The sequence below is a fragment of the Polyodon spathula genome, chromosome 12, assembly GCF_017654505.1.
Source record: "Polyodon spathula isolate WHYD16114869_AA chromosome 12, ASM1765450v1, whole genome shotgun sequence".
Lineage (NCBI taxonomy): Eukaryota > Metazoa > Chordata > Actinopteri > Acipenseriformes > Polyodontidae > Polyodon > Polyodon spathula.
Genome location: NC_054545.1, coordinates 10,298,792 through 10,316,752, shown reverse-complemented (window position 1 = coordinate 10,316,752; position 17,961 = coordinate 10,298,792). Strand labels below are relative to the sequence as shown.

General features: G+C 34.3%; 1 long non-coding RNA gene across 1 annotated transcript in view; it reads left to right on the top strand.

Annotated features, from left to right (window-relative positions):
• Nucleotides 1-155: 155 nt before the first annotated feature.
• LOC121323976 overlaps nucleotides 156-17,961 on the top strand; it is a 117,438-nt gene continuing 99,632 nt past the window's right edge. The window contains exons 1-2 of the long non-coding RNA XR_005951202.1: nucleotides 156-422; nucleotides 1,310-1,604. This is a non-coding gene — a long non-coding RNA (uncharacterized LOC121323976). The remainder of the gene's footprint in view (nucleotides 423-1,309; nucleotides 1,605-17,961) is intronic.

Genomic DNA, 17,961 nt, shown 5'->3' with positions numbered 1-17,961 from the left:
CAATACAGAGAAAAGAGTTGAGCTTGGAGGCTCTGTTTTTGACGAATCGATGATATTAGAGGTAGGAACCTTAAACTTACAGTTAATATTTGGGAATTACGTCATGGTAACCCATCTCAAAGCTGTCTGGTTTTGGTTTTTAAGCATTTATTGTCAATTAATTAACAATAAATTCACCTAAACTTTTTGGAGAATAGTGTTAATTTATTAATTTAGTTTTGCAATATGTTTGTTTATCGTGATTATTTCCGAGTTAATTTGTTTTGTTTATTTTCAGTACCGATAGTGTTATAAGACCATGACCATTTTTTTTTTCAGGGTAAAATATTTCTCATGCCAAATGATTTTAAAATAAAGAATCAGCTTCTCAAGAGTACTGATGTGGTGAATTTAAAGCGTTGAATGGAGAGCTACATACTAATGTGAGCAGAACTCTTCAACTTCCTTCTAAATAAAGCGTCTCTTCGTTATCTCTGTACAGCAGTTGGTTATTGTGTTCTAATGAGACTGTGATTACATACTGTGTACTTTGGTATTCCAAATAATCTGCATACAATAATGTTCTTTGCTCAAATAAGTTAAGTACTGTGTAATGTAAGATCATATTCATTGTGCAGCTGGTGTTAGGACTGACATGCATATTTTTTGGTTTTAGGGGTGTAATCAAAAGTACACTGCTGCATAATTAAACATGCTCTTCATTGAATAATGATACATAATCTTGCTATTCTCAGATTTGCTAGTGGATACCAGTAACACCCATAGAAGGTTAGCTATAGAACCTCTGAAATGTATGATAAAGTATTTTTAACAATCAGTCTTTGAAAAATCCCACAAAGCCTCTATTAAAAGTTATTTAAAAGGTTTATTTATGGGCTATCTGATGATGGGTGTTCACTAAAACATTTTAGATGAATCTACAGATGACCGAAATAAATAATTTCAATAAATCAGTTATGATTTACAACAATAAAACCTATTAGCTGGTGATATTGTAGCATGTTTGGCAACGAACACACAATATACACAAAATAATATTTTATTCATCAAACCAGACTTTAAATAACCCGTCAGTTAACACTTACTGACTTAATATATTGCATTTATCAATCTAACCATCATCTTAACTGATGTATTTCATGTATATTTTCTTACTGTATATTAAAAGCATGCTGATGAAGTAACACTGAGAAGGATATACCTTTAGTTTTTTGTTTTGGTTTACTTTTTTATTTAGTGTGCCCAATTATTTTACCCTCGATTTTCTCTCCAATTTGGAATGTGTAATTATTTTTTCTCCTCACTGCAGCAGTTCCCCACACAGCTCAGGAGCTCCCACGACCAAGCCAGCTTCCTCTTTTACACCTGGAATCTGAGAGCAAATGTCAGCGAGGTCAAAAGCCAGCCCTGCAGGTGTCTGCTGTGAGCTCACTTGCTGTCTGGCCAGCAAGGTTTGCTGTAGCACAATAAGCCCACAGGAGCACCAGAGCCAATGCAACGCTCGCTTCAGAATCCCCAGCGAAGCCCGGCGACTTTGCACATCCTGGTCCCGCACCTGTGCTGTATGAATCACCCTGCACACCATGTGGCTGCGCTTTTACCAGGTGAGCTACTTGGGGACCCCATGTACCTCTAGTTTTCAAATAGAAAAGCTATATAACCAAAATTGTTTGCAGGTAACACTGAATCATTATCAACTTACTGGCTGGACTTTTACATTTAGCTCATAAACCTTTTAAAAAATTGTAAAATCTGCAAGAGACAGGCCCCTGTGATTTCTGTAGTGTATTGAAACTACACCCGTGGACAACCCAATCTGTTTATATAATACATTTGCTTGGAACATTTACTTATCAATAGCACGTTGTAGCTCACATTTTACAAATGTTATTGTTTTTATAACACAAACTACCTGTGGATTCTCGACAGCTAAAGCAAAGATTTTCTTATAAAAACACTGTACTGTCCTACATAGAAAAATAGCTTAATTTTTTTCTAAATTTGAAAGCGGCTGGCATGTTGTTCGACTGGTCACTAAAGGCTGAATCACTATATCTCCGAGAATCTTTAATTCTGGGATGGTGTAAGCAAGCAGTTTATATTTAGTTTATTTTTCTGTTTCCTTTGGAGATTTACCCAACCATGTAATAAAATGTTTTTGTGTTTTGTGGATATTACCAGTTTCTTTTAATCTTGTTTGTGACTCATTCATATATATATATATATATATATATATATATATATATATATATATATATATATATATATATATATAACTTCAGCTGATCTGATTAGAATTGGTCGATTCAATGGGTCTAGCCTACTAACACCTAAATCTACCCTCTAACCCAACACCTAATGTCTACCATTAACCTAAGCTAAACCCCTAAACCTAATTTAAACCCCTATACCTAACTGTGTTACTGTTAAACTAACTGTTACTATTATTTCAACATGGCTTGGTTAGCACCCTTTAGTGTCTACTACATCTGATGTCCATTAAAGTGTTTGATCCGGACCTACTCTACCTGTTGAGAGGCTAGTAGGTACCTACTAGCCCATTCCTATGGAATGGTTTTCCTTGATAATATCCCAATGTTCTAATCAGATCGCGTGATTAACTTTGACTGTTGGTTTGGGATTTACGACACTGTAAACTATCATTAATGGAAATGAGAAGGACTTGTGGTAAACCCCAATAGGAAAGCAGCAATAATAGTGGCATCTCAAAAATGAATAATGTGTAGGAGCAATGCATTGTGTTGTCCAAAGTGATGTGTTACAGTGTCTATTCAATCACTTTCCAAGCCTGACTGGGGATAGATAATCCAGTGTTTAACAGTGGTCATGTGAATGTGGCAAGATAGTCATAAAGTTCATTCTAGCAGTATTTTGGTGATGGATAAAGACTGATGTGTGCTGTTATTTGTGCTGACCTCTAGAGCGTGACATTGCAGTTGGCCTGCCCTGTTCTCTTCCATTTTCCCCCACTGTGAAGTATGTTTTTACAGGATAATGTGTGCTGTCTTTGTCAGGTCTGATGAAATCATTGTAGGTGTATGCAGAGGGTAATGCCAATCCTGGTAGGGATCCTTTTTGTTATTGAAATTGTATTTGCTTTATTCCATTTCAGCAGTTATGAATAACCTCATGCAAAGGTTATGTAATATATTAGACCATGGCCAGATGGAAATCATAGATGACAGCTTTATCTTTTGCTTTTTCAGTGAGAAAAACAACCTATGTAGGGAGTTTAGAAAAAAAGTTTGGTCCAAAGGGTTAAATTCAGCGGCGTTATACTTTAATGGTTAATTCTAACGTCTTATACACAGTGCATTATTTTCAGTTTTTTCTAATCACAATGTTACCCATTTTGGACGTGTAACAAGCTGACCCGACATCCTTTCATGCTGCAAGCGAGTGTCTTAACTACAGGCTTATCTGACTTGGTGTTTTTAACCTCATCTTATTTCATCGACAGAGGACAGAAACCACAGCGGTTACGTGCTCTGATTGGCAACTGCCAACTCTCTTTATTTAAAACTTTTCCATTTTATTTAGACAGGCTTTCACATAAAGGAACTGTATAATGTAATATTTGCTTCAACTAATGCACGTCTTTTACCAACAACTCAGTATATTCAACTGGTCAGATCCATTAATGCTTGATTTTCTCACTATGGCTGCTACTGTATTTGCACAACTGTTGCAATTTAAGAGGTTTTTATTCAGCCAGGTGACATTTGTGCAAATCTCTTATCTTCTTCTGCTCTTTCCCACCTTTTAGTACCAAACTGGTAATTCAAATCTTGAACTGTGTCAAAACTGCTCATAGCAATCTCTTGACAACTCAAGTGTCACTAAAGAATTTCTTTCATCTTCCAGCACCAATTTAGATCCATCATTAAGCCAGAAAAAGCCTGAGCTGTCAGAACATTTACTAAATCATTTCTTAAAATATAGAAATACCCTGAGCTCTTAAATTAACTTGGTTTATCTGACTTTTGCAAAGAATAGGAAGCCCACATTTCATGCCAGCAGACTTTGAATAGGTGAAGTTATTTAATTGCGTTTCTATAAACTTTCAAGATCGACAAAATAATATTTAAATTTTGTACCTTTATAATTTTCTATTCACCTTAAAAGAATAAAGTTTTTCTATGGACCACATTATGTTTAAAAATCTACTGTTTTGACTGCAGTAAATAATTTATTCTGTGTAAAGATCTGAGTTAATGTCAATGGTTAAAATTCACCAGCCAGCTTTTACGTGCACACACTTTACAGCTCAATGATAAAAGAACATTCTAACTAATAACTTAATAATATAATAATAATAATAATAATAATAATAATAATAATAATAATAATAATAATAATAATAATAATAATAATAACTTTCATTATTGTTTTACTGTCGGTGCCTATTGGATTTAGAACCATATCTTTATCAAATCTGTTTAAAATTGCATGAAAATGCAATGGCTAATCAAACAAACTTCCTTCTGCATCCACAGACATTCCCAAAGCAAAGTATACTGGCCAACACTACCTTTAACAAAATTATGGTCTCTTCTCAAAATGGACTACAAATAAACATATGCACTATTGATGCTTTGTTGCTGGTTTACTGAAAACTGAAGGATTGGGTAATGCACAATGTATTCAGTGATTCACAAACCAACGCAAAGGCCACAAAAGCTCTTATCATGTTAGGAAACTAGTTATTAACAATAAATAAGCTCTAGATTTCAATCTGTGACAAAACTGGCTACATCAGATACTGTTTTTACTTGACTGACAGCCAGAAACAATTAAAATCAGTTTACCTTTTCACAGCCAATCAGGGTAATACTAAAAGGAGAACAGTTATGATTCAGGGGATCAGGTCAGGATCCAACTGACTTGGTTCATGTAGTTACCTTTTTTATCTCTCTCTCTGGGGCAGTTACTGTAACTTGTGCTGCAATCGAGCAGCAATCATCCTATTTCAACTCTTGGAATAGTTTTTCAAAAGACCATTATCACCAACTTCAGACCAAAAATATCTGTGAAAAACTAAGCCATGACATTTGATATTGAGAATGTTTTGTTTATTTACAAATTAGCCATGACAAGTAATCTCTGGAACTGATAGATAGTTATGAACTAGGCTATTGTAATAAACTTGAGGTGCATGCTCCCTGCATTACAGGTTGGAAACCTCCTGTGCTCCCAGGTGCTGAATCACAACCCAACAGGCTTTGCTCAAGCAGTCTAGGTCTGACATTTGCAGGGGGAAGGGGCAGGGCAAGCTCCAGAACAGAAATGAAACACTAAACATGTAACAACATCTTTACAAAATAAATATGTGGCAGCATTGCAATGTGAAATCATATGAGTCAATTATGACATGTATTTTACCAAAATAAGACAGCTCTAAGAAATTACCTAATTAAATCTGGGATCCACTGGAATGAAATTTTGCATCGCAGTCATTCGCTTAAACATTACTAGCGATTCCTTTTTCTTTTTAACACAATTTTGCATCAAAGTCAATAAGCATTAATTAATTTGACTTTGAAGTTAATTGCGTAATTTCAGACAAAATTATCTTGTACAGGATGAATAAAATCAATAACTAATTTCACGCGCGCACACACACACACACACACACACACACACACACACACACATACATATACTATAGCCATAAGTATTTGGCTAGCTTGAGTGTAGTTTGTTTTTCTTTTTGATGAGGGCTCATTGGACATTTATAACAGGGATGTCTACTTCAATTTAACCAACTGTAGTTGCTTTGCATGCCTCAAATACATAATGTCTTTACTATTACTATTCCCTAGATTTTTTAAATTATTATTATTTTTATTTTTTTATGTTTTATTTTTATTTTTTTGGAGGAACACGAAGCACAAAATAAAAGTTCAGGCGGTCCCATTTATCTGAGAACATTCTAATCAGCTTCCTACTATAGAAGAACCTGTCACATCCAATTTAATTAGTTCCACAGGTCCATCGGCTATATAAAAAAATATCATATCTCAGAGAGATAAGCATCAAAGAGAATTCATCAGTGTACTTGTATCTGCTTTAAATAGACAACTACTCATTAAGTTTTCTTTGTTTTGTTTGTTTTAACTGGTCAAAAAAAACAAGTCCATTGCTTACACGAATCTATTGTCTATCTCTTGGGCAAAATAATCCTTTCTCCCACTTTTCACAAAGGGCATGTAAATTTGTACTGTACAAATAGCATGTGAAGTGTTAGTGAATGAATTAAGTTCCCTTGAAACACAGCGTGTCAAGGCTGTGATTAGGGCAAACGCATGTCCAACCTGATATTATGTTCAGGTCCTATGAAGTGTTCAACACAACTCTGTGGGGGGGGGGGGGGGGGGGGGGGGAGTAATTTATGGGGGGGGGGGGGGGGTCTCTGCCAAGTTCACCTGTGCTTACCTTTTTGCCAGTGTCTTAGTCTCAAACACAGTCATTAAATAGGTTTATTGCTGTCGTATTGCTGTCACATTGTTCCTGAAGCAAAACAATTGTTTCCTTTTTTTTTTGAACCCCAAAAGCATCCATTAATTGGTGTCATCTCTCAGCCGTGCTTTATTTGCTGTTCTACTGTTGAGTAACAACAGAATGTTTGACTTCTATAGAAAACAATATGAGAGAGGTGTTCAGTTGCTGTATAACTGATCAAATACAGAGAAGCATGGGAATATAGTTTAAATCTGAAGAACTTCCTGTAATTACAGATAATTGAAAAATGTCAACCCGATTGACATACCACAGTAAAATAGATTACATTTGCCAATTTAAAATTACAGATGATAAAAGAAAATGTACTAAGTTGATGTTAATTATAATACCATCACTGTTTTTAATTATCACTGTGCCATTTTTGCTCATCCAGGCCAAGAATGATGCCTCAATAATAATAATAATAATAATAATAATAATAATAATAACACTTTTGCTGAAATATAATTCAATATAATATCCAGAACAAACACTGGACCGGCTTACATCCTACAAATAAGATTATTTTTATTTATTTTTTAAATCCTATAAAATGCTATAAGATCTTCAAAGAAAGAAGGTTTATGAGCAGTTTGGATAACAGATATACCATCAAGAATGATTGAGAATACTATATAGAACTGATAAATGAACCGAAGCAAGTGGAAGATTGAACTGAGACCCAGAGATAGACAGCACTGCTTAATGCAATATGGGGACATATATTAGGAGGGATGGACAGGAGATAGAGGGCATTCACATGGATTGAGTGAATTAGTCATAAGTCTATATAGAGTGTGTATAGATGACATTTCTCTGTTGGCAGTTTATGTTAAAGTATTGACCACACTTCTTAAAGTATTAGAAAGGAAACAGAATTGTATGCATTTAAAATTAACATTCCAAAGACAAAATAGGGAATGACCCAAGCAGAGTCAAATTATAAGAATGAAAAGGTGCTTCCTAGCAATAACAACAAAAGTATTTAATAGTTTACAGAAAATACTCCCGGAAAGTAGAGATATTGCTGTGACGGTAAAGTACATACAATCTCTACAGTCCCATACATTTGGGGATTGTCTCAAATAATGTCCATAGCATTCTGAGTTTTGGATGATCTTCAATAATCCTCATTGAAGTCAGAGTTAAATATCAGGTCTTTTGGGACCATTGAACTTGATTTTGAAGCATAGCACAACCACCCACTTACTTCCGAATCCATGCAATTCTTTTGCTGAATTTTAATTAGTTTAATTGTGTTAATGGCATGTAGATTTCAAAATTCTAAACATTTTGCTGTCTGTAAATGTCTTAATATAAACTATATTTTTACAAAGCTTTGCAGCTGTGAATATTTCCTATAGAAGCAGTTTTCCAAAACCAGGCTGAGGATTTGTGAATCAGTACAATTAGTTTTTTTTGTTTTTGATGGGCAATAGAAATTGTCATTGTTACCATTTTAACTACAACACGAACAATTTGAGAATGCAAAATTTCCTCTGTTTAGGGCTATCAGATAATAGAGGTATTTTAATTTAAATTACCACAGATCTTGCACAATTCAGGTTTAACTTGTTGGGTTTCTAGATTTAAAATGGAAATAGATTTTAGTGTCTTTCAGCACTTTCCATGTTGAAGTCAGATAACCTCATAAGGTATTCAAATGGTCAACTAACAAATGACTTCCAAGTGCTTGATTAACCGAAGAGTCCTTTAACGCTTTATCGAGTTTTTAAAATTACAAATGATTTTTTGTAATATTCCCTCTCATAAACAAAAATTTCAAAAATCAATTTTATGTAATCCACTGCAATGTTACTCTTTTGTATTGATTAGATATTATGTTGGAAAACTATAATGACTTAACCTTATGAAAGGGGTGGGTTGTGGTGTCACCTAACCCCACAGTTACCCTGTATGACTTCACAATAAAGTAGCTGTAACTGCAAAAACATAATGCCACACATATCGCGGTTGTATTCTCGTTGACATCGATAACATTTTAACTGAAAATAATATTCAGCAAGATAGACAACTGCAAAAAAAAAGTAGAACATTGGGTTACAAGAATAGGTTGAATGTGTCTGCTGTGTTTCCTACATCATTTCAACTCAGAAATATCTACAGGATCAAAACATATCACTGCCAGCAAAGCATTAAGGGGAGCTGTCAGCTGGGTAATGACAGAAAATTACAGAAAATGACAGAATATTAGGTTGTTTTTTTTTTTTTTGTTTTTTTTTTCAAAATAAAGCATTGCTGTATCTTTTATATTTAAATGAATGATATTTTTTTTCTTTTCTCAAGAAAATTGACCAAAACGAAAATGTTATATCACATATTGCTATTACATCCACTAGTGCTGTCCACATTGGAAATTAACCTTGTTGTTAAGTCAAGAAGTGTGTGTGTGTGTGTGTGTGTGTGTGTGTGTGTGTGTGTGTGTCTATATATATATATATATATATATATATATATATATATATATATATATATATATATATATATATATATATATACACACACACACACACACACACACACACACACACACACACACACACACACACACACACACACACACACACAAGATCTCCAAGTTCATATTTTAGAATATGCCTAGTATGAAATAATAACATATTGGTTTTCCTGAAAGGTTTCAAGTTTCATAGGAATCTTGTCACAGCAGGATTTTATATGTGCTTCTGCCAGTGTCAAAGACACAACCACCTACTGTAGTATTTAAAGACAAAGCAAGTTTGCTCATTATAATACAAAAGCAATCACTGGCATCTCATGCTGTAGCCTTTAATAATTAGAGTCTGAAATGGGCATTGTGCTGCTATTCTTGTCAATCACATGGACAAGGATTTCAAGATTCATTCTAATTATTAAGATTTTCTCTTTCACACTGTGCATGCATTTGCTGATTAATTTTCAATTTGCTGACGACTGTTTAAATCAGTGCACTCCAAGATTTATTACCTCAGTAAATTGACTGCAATGAACTATTTCTGTAGCAGTCATTCAAAACCAGCATATTAAACAAAGTATTTCATATTGTTATAGGTATACGGATGAACATTTATACAACTAATTATTTCATAGCCAGTGCCAACTATGTTCATTTGTTGTCTGGTTCTCTATTTAATCTTTATGTTTAGGAATATCAGTTAATGCCGATCTGCATATTTGTAGAACAGAATGTTTGAAGATCTGATTTCTCATAAGATGTATGACATAAAAGGTAAAGTATTGTCAAGAATAAGTGTTTTGACCTTTCTGTGCATCAAAAATGTCCCAAAGGTAATATTTGTGTTCTTTGCAGATGTCAAAAATATCCGTTATAGAAAATGTTATAGTTCTAAATATGAAGGTTTTTTTCAGAACAGCTGATTGCATGGGCTTTTTGTCAATCATATCTGAGGAAATTTACATTGCAGTAAAAGATGAAACAAGATATCGAAGTAAACAAATACATCCGTAGACTGTAATCCTTAGAAAAAACTGCAAATATGATATCATGCAATGAAGCAAACCAAGCAAACATAGACACTTTAGTTACACAAAATATGAATTTATTAACATGTTTGCAGAAAAACATGTGCTAAAAAGACACACATGATGTTTGATTTTCATAACTTTGATATACAAATTTCAAATATCTCAATGGATCTCACAATGTTTTTTAAATACTTTGAAAATTTATAGTGAAATGATATGTTTTCGCACTTATTTAATGTTTCCCTTAGCATTACAGGAAATGTATATTTCTGTTGACATTAATTTAAACCGTGTTTTGCTTAAAAATAGGTTTTACATTAAATAGTCATTTTACATTTGTTTTCTCAGAGCTCATATATTGATTTTAAATGTGAAACTATAATGTGTCAAGGCATGTCTACCTCTTGTTTTTGTTTTTGTATTCCCAGCTTGTAGCTGTATTCAATAAACTACTAAACTAACCTGACAAATGAGACTGCATGAAGATAAAACACAATTGAACTTTTAAATATTGTAAACGATTTTAATAGAATAAATGTCTGAAGACCAGTGGTGTAGTCGAACTGGAACAGGCCAGAACAGTGTTCTGGTGCTTTTTTCAATAGGCAGAACCTTGACTTAAGAGTTAACTTAAGAATCAATTTAAGAATAAATTTGATGCATTCACACTGCTGAAGCGATCTCTTTCCCGTGTGGAAATCAAAATAGGCTTTCTGTACCAAGCCACTGAACAGGCATTAGGAACCAGATTCCCTACGCGCCATTACTGATGGTACACGAATTGGAGTCTCCGTCTCCGATAACCGGTACGTATTTTGAATGTTTGCAGAGTCAAAGTCACACACATCTTCTGATTTCTGCAAAATAGTACGATTTGCCCTTGTGATGCAATGAAGAGAACATTAGGAACTATTACAAACTACAGTACTAAAGAATAATTCCCTATCACGAAATTATATGATAATTCCCTATCACAAAATGGCTGCATTGCGCTTCTGTAATAAATAAGTGCTCATTTATTTAAAAAAAAAAAAAAACACAGTAATGTTATAAACTATGTATTTATTTATAAAAAAAAAAAAAAACACATCTGCTTTGCTTTTTTTTTTTTTTTTTTTTTGTTTTTTTTTTTTTCTCACAATCTACAGTACCAGTGTTTTGTTTTGTTATTTTTGTTTTTTTCTGATGAGATCAAACGTGGTAGGTCCTATTTAGAATGTCATCTAAAATTAAATTGTCCAGAACAGTTTTTTTTTGTTTTGTTTTTTAAACACATTTAAAAACAATTGTAATTGTACAGTTCTGAAATTGGTGATGAATAAAAAATAACGGCGTTTGTGTGATTCGTAATTTTATTGGATGCAGAGCTCCAGAAAAAAGACTGATATATCATACAGGACGTGGTGGTGATTGAAGTTCTGCCCTGGTGATGACCTCATAATGAAAAGAAATAGAAAAAGAACATGCACGATAAATAACTAAACCACCAAAGACAGTGGGTGCATAAAGTAAGTGAGCCGCTCAGAGTGAGAACGCTCAGAAAGCACACTGAGCTCATTTAAATGACTTAACGCTCTGCTCCACGAGTGCGCTGAGCGACATTTAAAAATGGAGAACAATAATTATTAGCTTGTTTGTGTTTCTGAGGTGATGGTAGATGAAATGACCCTGTGTGAAATTACTGCCCCCTGCTGTACCTCACTGAATTCGGCACTCTATTTGGACTGAACCTCATATCTGGCTGTGTTTAATACCAACAATACCGACATTAATAATGAAAATTATGAATAATACTAATACTACAACCCTAATAATAATACATTAATAACCGTAAAACAGCTCTACATTTTTTAAAAATTAAATTAAATTATACAAAAACAACAATTTTTTACCAGTTTATTTATCCAATTAATACATAACTTCATAGGTCGAAGCCAGTTCATCGTTCTTGATGAACGTATTTGTCAATCCTGCCTGTCATTTCCACTTGTTTCCTGCAGGTGGCCATTCCATTCGCTCCCTCTGATCACTGATGAGAAATGCTCAGGAGCACTCTCTGAGCGGCTCAGCAGGAGCGGAACTGAGCAAATCGTTAAGTTGATTCTTTTACTGAACAGCTCACTTACATAACACACCCAGTTTTTACCAAGATGCTTTCAAAACAAGACATATCTGGCTGGAAAACTGCCAATCTGGCAGCACTGACTAGGGGAGTAGCCTATAAAAGTTTCATGCTAGATGCATACATTACCTATTAAATGTTACCTTAAGCTCAATCAACAGATGAAACGGGAATTTGTATCATTTTTGTTTAATAAATCTCTTATTTTGTTGGTATTCCGGCACTTTAGGATTTAGGACAACACCACTGCTAAAGACCACCCCCCCCTCCCCCCAAAAAAATAAAAAATGCATCAACGCTAAAAACAAATGACCAAAAAGCCAGATGAGCGTTTTGTATTTATATTTAATCACGAGGCAAAGTAACTACAGTTACTCTTACTCTTATTGTACACAATCAAATCTAGAATGAAGCAACATTTCTTCTAATACAGGATGATATAATAGTAGTTGATCATTGTTTGCCAGGCACAGAAGGCCAGAATTTCTGTATTCTGATATGAATATAAGATAACAGCAATGGCAGTGAAAAAAACAGTGAAACGGTAATAATCTTTTAAATTTCTAAACACGTAGTCATGGTAAAGTGGTAATCTGTTTATAAAGCCACAATACAGTATCTCACAAATAAAGCTTATTAACACTGCATGATATATTAGTCTTTGAAAAATGCCACATAGTGGTAATGTTGGACCTTTTGCATGACAGCTTTGAGGTCCAACCTGTTTCGAGAAAGCTTGATTGTGGCACTCAAAAGGAAATAATGGGCTCAGTAAACTCCAGACATTTTATGTAAACATCATCAAACTGCTTTCAAGGGAGAACAACATGGTGCCTGGATGCCTCGCTGAAAACCCTTTTATGGTCACAGTATGGGGGGAAATCATGATTATTTAAAATAATTTCTTAGCCACACAACAGGAAGCATTCTACCATCGTGTTTGTAAAAAAAAACAAATAAGAATGAAGGTACAGTACATGGATTTGAAACGTGTGATACAGTAGACATCGACCAGCACTGTAACTGTGCAATACAATAGTGTCCTAATAATTAATAATTTCATACATAATCATCGACGGGGGGGGGGTTGGGGGTTATATCTTTATTAATAATAAACCGGGCCGAAACCGAGTTGTGTTTGAACAGGCGTTTGGCTATTTCAAGCGAGCAGGTGGATACTACTGAACCATACTGAAGTGAACCACGAGTTTGTTCCCCAAATTATTACCGCCCAATCTGTGCCAAGGTGTTCAGGCAAGTAGTGGAACAGTTACCTCATCCGCCAGCAAAAATTGTACAACAGGGCTCCCGAGTGGTGCATTCTGTAAAGGCACTCCAGGTGGATATGCCCTGTATCCTGGAGATCGCAAGTTCAAATCCAGATCTATGTCACTGCCGACCATGACCGACCTTCCTAAGGGGTGGCGCACAATTAACATTTTCATGTAAGTGGGTGTGATTTCATAAGCATTTCTAGGAATCCCAATTAGACTTTCACGGTAAAATACTGTGACCATTTTTTTTGGGACATTTTTACAAGCATTCCCTGCCAAGTTTCACAGGCATTGTCCTGTCACGTGAAACAAACATGTAAACTGGCCTATTGTTGTGGCTATGGTGATGTATATGTGCCACAGTGGTGTGTATTGGTTGCTGTGGCATTAAAAAAAAGGGGGTTCTTGATTGAACTTGAATGAAAACTCCATATCAGGAAGTTGCTGAAAGTGGCATTAGGGTAAACATAGTAATTTAATTTACATTTCTGCTTAGATTTTCTTTTTTTTTTGTTGAGAAAATTAGCATAAACAGAAGTAGTTCAACATTCCTAAGAAGACATTGGCTGGTAGTGGTGGTTAGCACAGTAGGATCAACCGGTAAAGGCCAACACAGCAATATGTCAGAACTGGAAGAACCAGGAGACCCACCTGACTAATCCTCGAAATAAACATGAATTAGTATTCGAAAGAAAAATAAATCCAGAATCATAATGCTGCTGTACTAAGGATTCTTGTCTACTAGTCCTTGGAGGCAGCATGTTTCAGGGGAGAGGAGTGAATAATGAGTAACACATTACGGACACATTGGAGAGTCATACACACAGCGCTCCTTGACTGACTCTGAGCAAGAAAAATGAGTAAATGGGTTTGAAGATCAGAATGCAGACATCCCTTTTTATAATTTCTCTTTTCTTCTATTTGAATGCGTCTCCATTTTGTTGCCCAAGGGCAAATTAAACCTGAAATAAAATGGACGATGGGCAGAGAAAATATTTTGGAATTCCTGTTTGTAATGTTTCAAGCACCATGACTATTTTATCATCATGCGTTTTCCAGTCATTCTTAAGTTTCACCTTCAACATATGGTTTAATTACTGAATTACATTATATATGGTTGCGCAGTTCTTTGGGCATATTAAACAGTGAACAGTAACCATTTGTAAGGCATGTATACCTGTGAATAGGAAATCAAATCATATTAAATACTGACCTAAAAGCTTAGCAACTCTCTCTTGGCCACACCACTGCCTGTCTTTCCATTAAGGCAACAACTGCTTATACTTTTCTTAATGTACCTAGCATTTTAGTGATTTCATTTGCCATAATACAGTACTTAAATCGCCAAATCTCAAAACTAAAAATAAATTGGGGGAGACATTTAGAATAATAGCTAATAGCAGTAAGTTATTTTGTATAATTGTAATGTATTTACTTGTAATGTAAGGTTTGCAGATATATGTGCCATCCCTTTGCTTTCTTTAAAAACATTTTAGACTGCCAGACACAGATCCTTAATCAATCAAAAAAAATGTACACATAATCTGAAAAATTGGAAAGCTTCAGCATCTTTTATTTATTTAGCTTTTAGTATCAATTAATCTTAGTCAACAAAATAGAGCTAGGGCTTTTTGTTATTTAGTTAGGCATTTATCACAGTGGCTTCCCAGTGAGCATTGCCTACACTGTCACCCCGAGGAGTGATTTGAATTTAAATGTAATGCCTTTATTAGTTTCTGCTAACTGTAATTATCTCAGGCACTTAATTAAGTGGCAGACTAATGTCTGAATGCTCAGTTTTGCTTGTCATGCATAACAAAGTGATGTATTTATATTCCATGCACAATATGAAATGTAGTGATAAAGGCAAACAACAATTGTCCAAACCGTTTGTCTTTATTCTTGCAGTTGCATAGGCACTTTCTCTCCCCATTGGGAATACAAATAGTGGCACATTCAATTTTGTTTTGATTATACCTTTAATACAGAATCAGATATGTATTCATTGTGTACCCTGGAAATGCATTGAATGTGTTTAATCAGTGATGACGGACTTTCTGTACAGTTAAATTTAGAACAAACAAAAAAAAAAGACTACATTTCACTGATTTTATGTCTTGATTTGGCATTCAATATTATATCCAATAATATAATTTGAAACCAAGGAAAATAATTGGAAAAGACCAGTATAAATTGATCCTTTCAAAACTCAGCCAGCATAACTAATTAACATACAATGCGCCAACACTGATTTTACGTCATCATTTTGAACAAACCAACCAATGTGTGTCATGAATGTGTGTTTACCAGAATAATATAGTATTTTTAGCTGCTCATAAATCATTTCATTTAGTTTCAGCTGTTACCGTTTTGTCCTTCATTTCTCCTGTAAACAGCAGATTACAAGTTTTAATTAAAGTTAAACAAAAGGGAGATTGTCACTTAAGCCTTGTTTTTTTTTTTTTTTTTGGGGGGGGGGGGGGGGGGGGGGGGGGGTTACAGCTTCAACAAATATGGGCCGTAACAGACTAATGAATTGTATGTAACAAGATTTTAGCATCTTACAGAGTAGCATAATATTGTTGAAATCATAGAAAGTTTTAAATGATTTGACTCTGCAGCCCGAGTCACTGGTCCACATGTTTTGACTGGTGTTTTCTCCTGCTCCTTTGAGAACACTGTTGCAAACACAGTTAATCCAAAGAGAAAACATCATAATTTGATTTAAAACAGCAAAACAAAGCCCAAAACATGGTTCATCAATAGCTATTGCATATCAAAACTCAACTCAACTCAGTTCCATTTAGCTGCAGCTACGATCAACCAGTAGCCTATATTTATTATTTATATGTACTCTTTCCCACCTTTCTGAAAAAAGAATACACAAAAAGGGCTTAGAAGAAGAAAAAATGAAGGGCATTCTTTTTAATCTTCTTGGTCAAGCAATGTGAATGTAACTTTTCTGTTACTATCGAACACAGTTTAAAGACCATTTAAAAAAAGTCATACTGTTGTGTATGATAATAATAAAGTTAGCAGAAGACTGATAAAAAAAAAAGGTTACAATGAAACAAAGTGTGTGAACCAGTAGGGGCACCGTGCATCATAGCATGGCATTCAACTGAATACACAAAGTAAGTCCAAACTAAAATATAATATGCAAACAAAACATAGTCCTTCATACACTATTGAATTAGTTATAGACCCACTTTTAGGAAAGTTCAAAAACACAATTTTGATTCCAGTGTAGATATGTGTGCTTCCCCAAAGAAACGTATTAGCAAACGTAATTGTTTACTCTTACTTGAATTTGCTCTTATTTACTACTGAATTTCTAGGGTTTTTTTTTTATAACTGTAATGTGATATTTTGTAACAACATAAGGGCATCTGTCAATAAATAACGAATAATAATAATAATAATAATAATAATATATAATAATAATAATAATAATAATAATAATAATAATAATAATTATTATTATTATTATTATTATTATTATTATTATTATTAGAACCAAATGTAAAACCAAATACCAGCTCCAATTTAATGAATCTGAAGAATAATTATATTTTAACACTTTAATTGATTTCTAATTATAAAAGCTGGTCATGTTTTATTTTAAGGGCTGTTTTCTTAGTTTTTTAACTGTTAACAAACATTATTAATTTTTAGCTAAGGGTTAGGGTTAGGTTTAGTGGTTATTGCAGATGTTATTAATTGAATAGGCATCCATTACTGGTCTTTATTCATTAATGACTCTTGACTAATGAAAAATCCACACATGCTCTGCTTTGTTGTGGAATGTCATAGTGTGACTAGAAAGTACTGGACATATAATACATCATCAGCATTCCTCCCACATCCACATGCACGTCACATAGGCGGATGGGAACCACTAGGCTGTGAAGAATGGAAGTGTGGCAATGACATCTGAGTTGTATTAGATAGATAAGGATGAGCTGAGAGACAAAGAAACCCAGAAACTGAAGAAAACAGTTTTTTGTATCGAATGGACATTATCTTGAGTACTGCACTGCACCAGTGACTCTGACTGCTAAAGCGGTAACAAAAACTTGACAAAGATATTGGCTTCTGCCAGTGCTTGGCTAAAAATAAATAATTTAAATATTACTGATTTTCCACTGACAATATCAATCAAAGTTCCCTAAACAAAATAAGCTCCAACAAGAACAATTTCTTGGGGGCACAGGGAGATTGATTGAAATTTTCTATTCACATTTTGAAATATATTTTGTACTTCTGGAGTGAAACGTTAGATTTGATTCTAGGTTCCAGACAAATGCAATACATTAGACCTTCCAAATTTTCTGTCAGGACTCAGGATAATACTGTAAAAAGGGATAATCGCAAAGGCTAAGTGATACAAACCTAGCCAGCTAGACTGGTCACACTGTAATTTGGCCATTTTGTAACATAGCTGGCTGGCTCTAGATGATTTGCAATTACATTATCAAGTGTGTAACTGTTGAGAAAAGCGTGTGTATATTTTGTTTGTATGTTATATATTTATTTCTA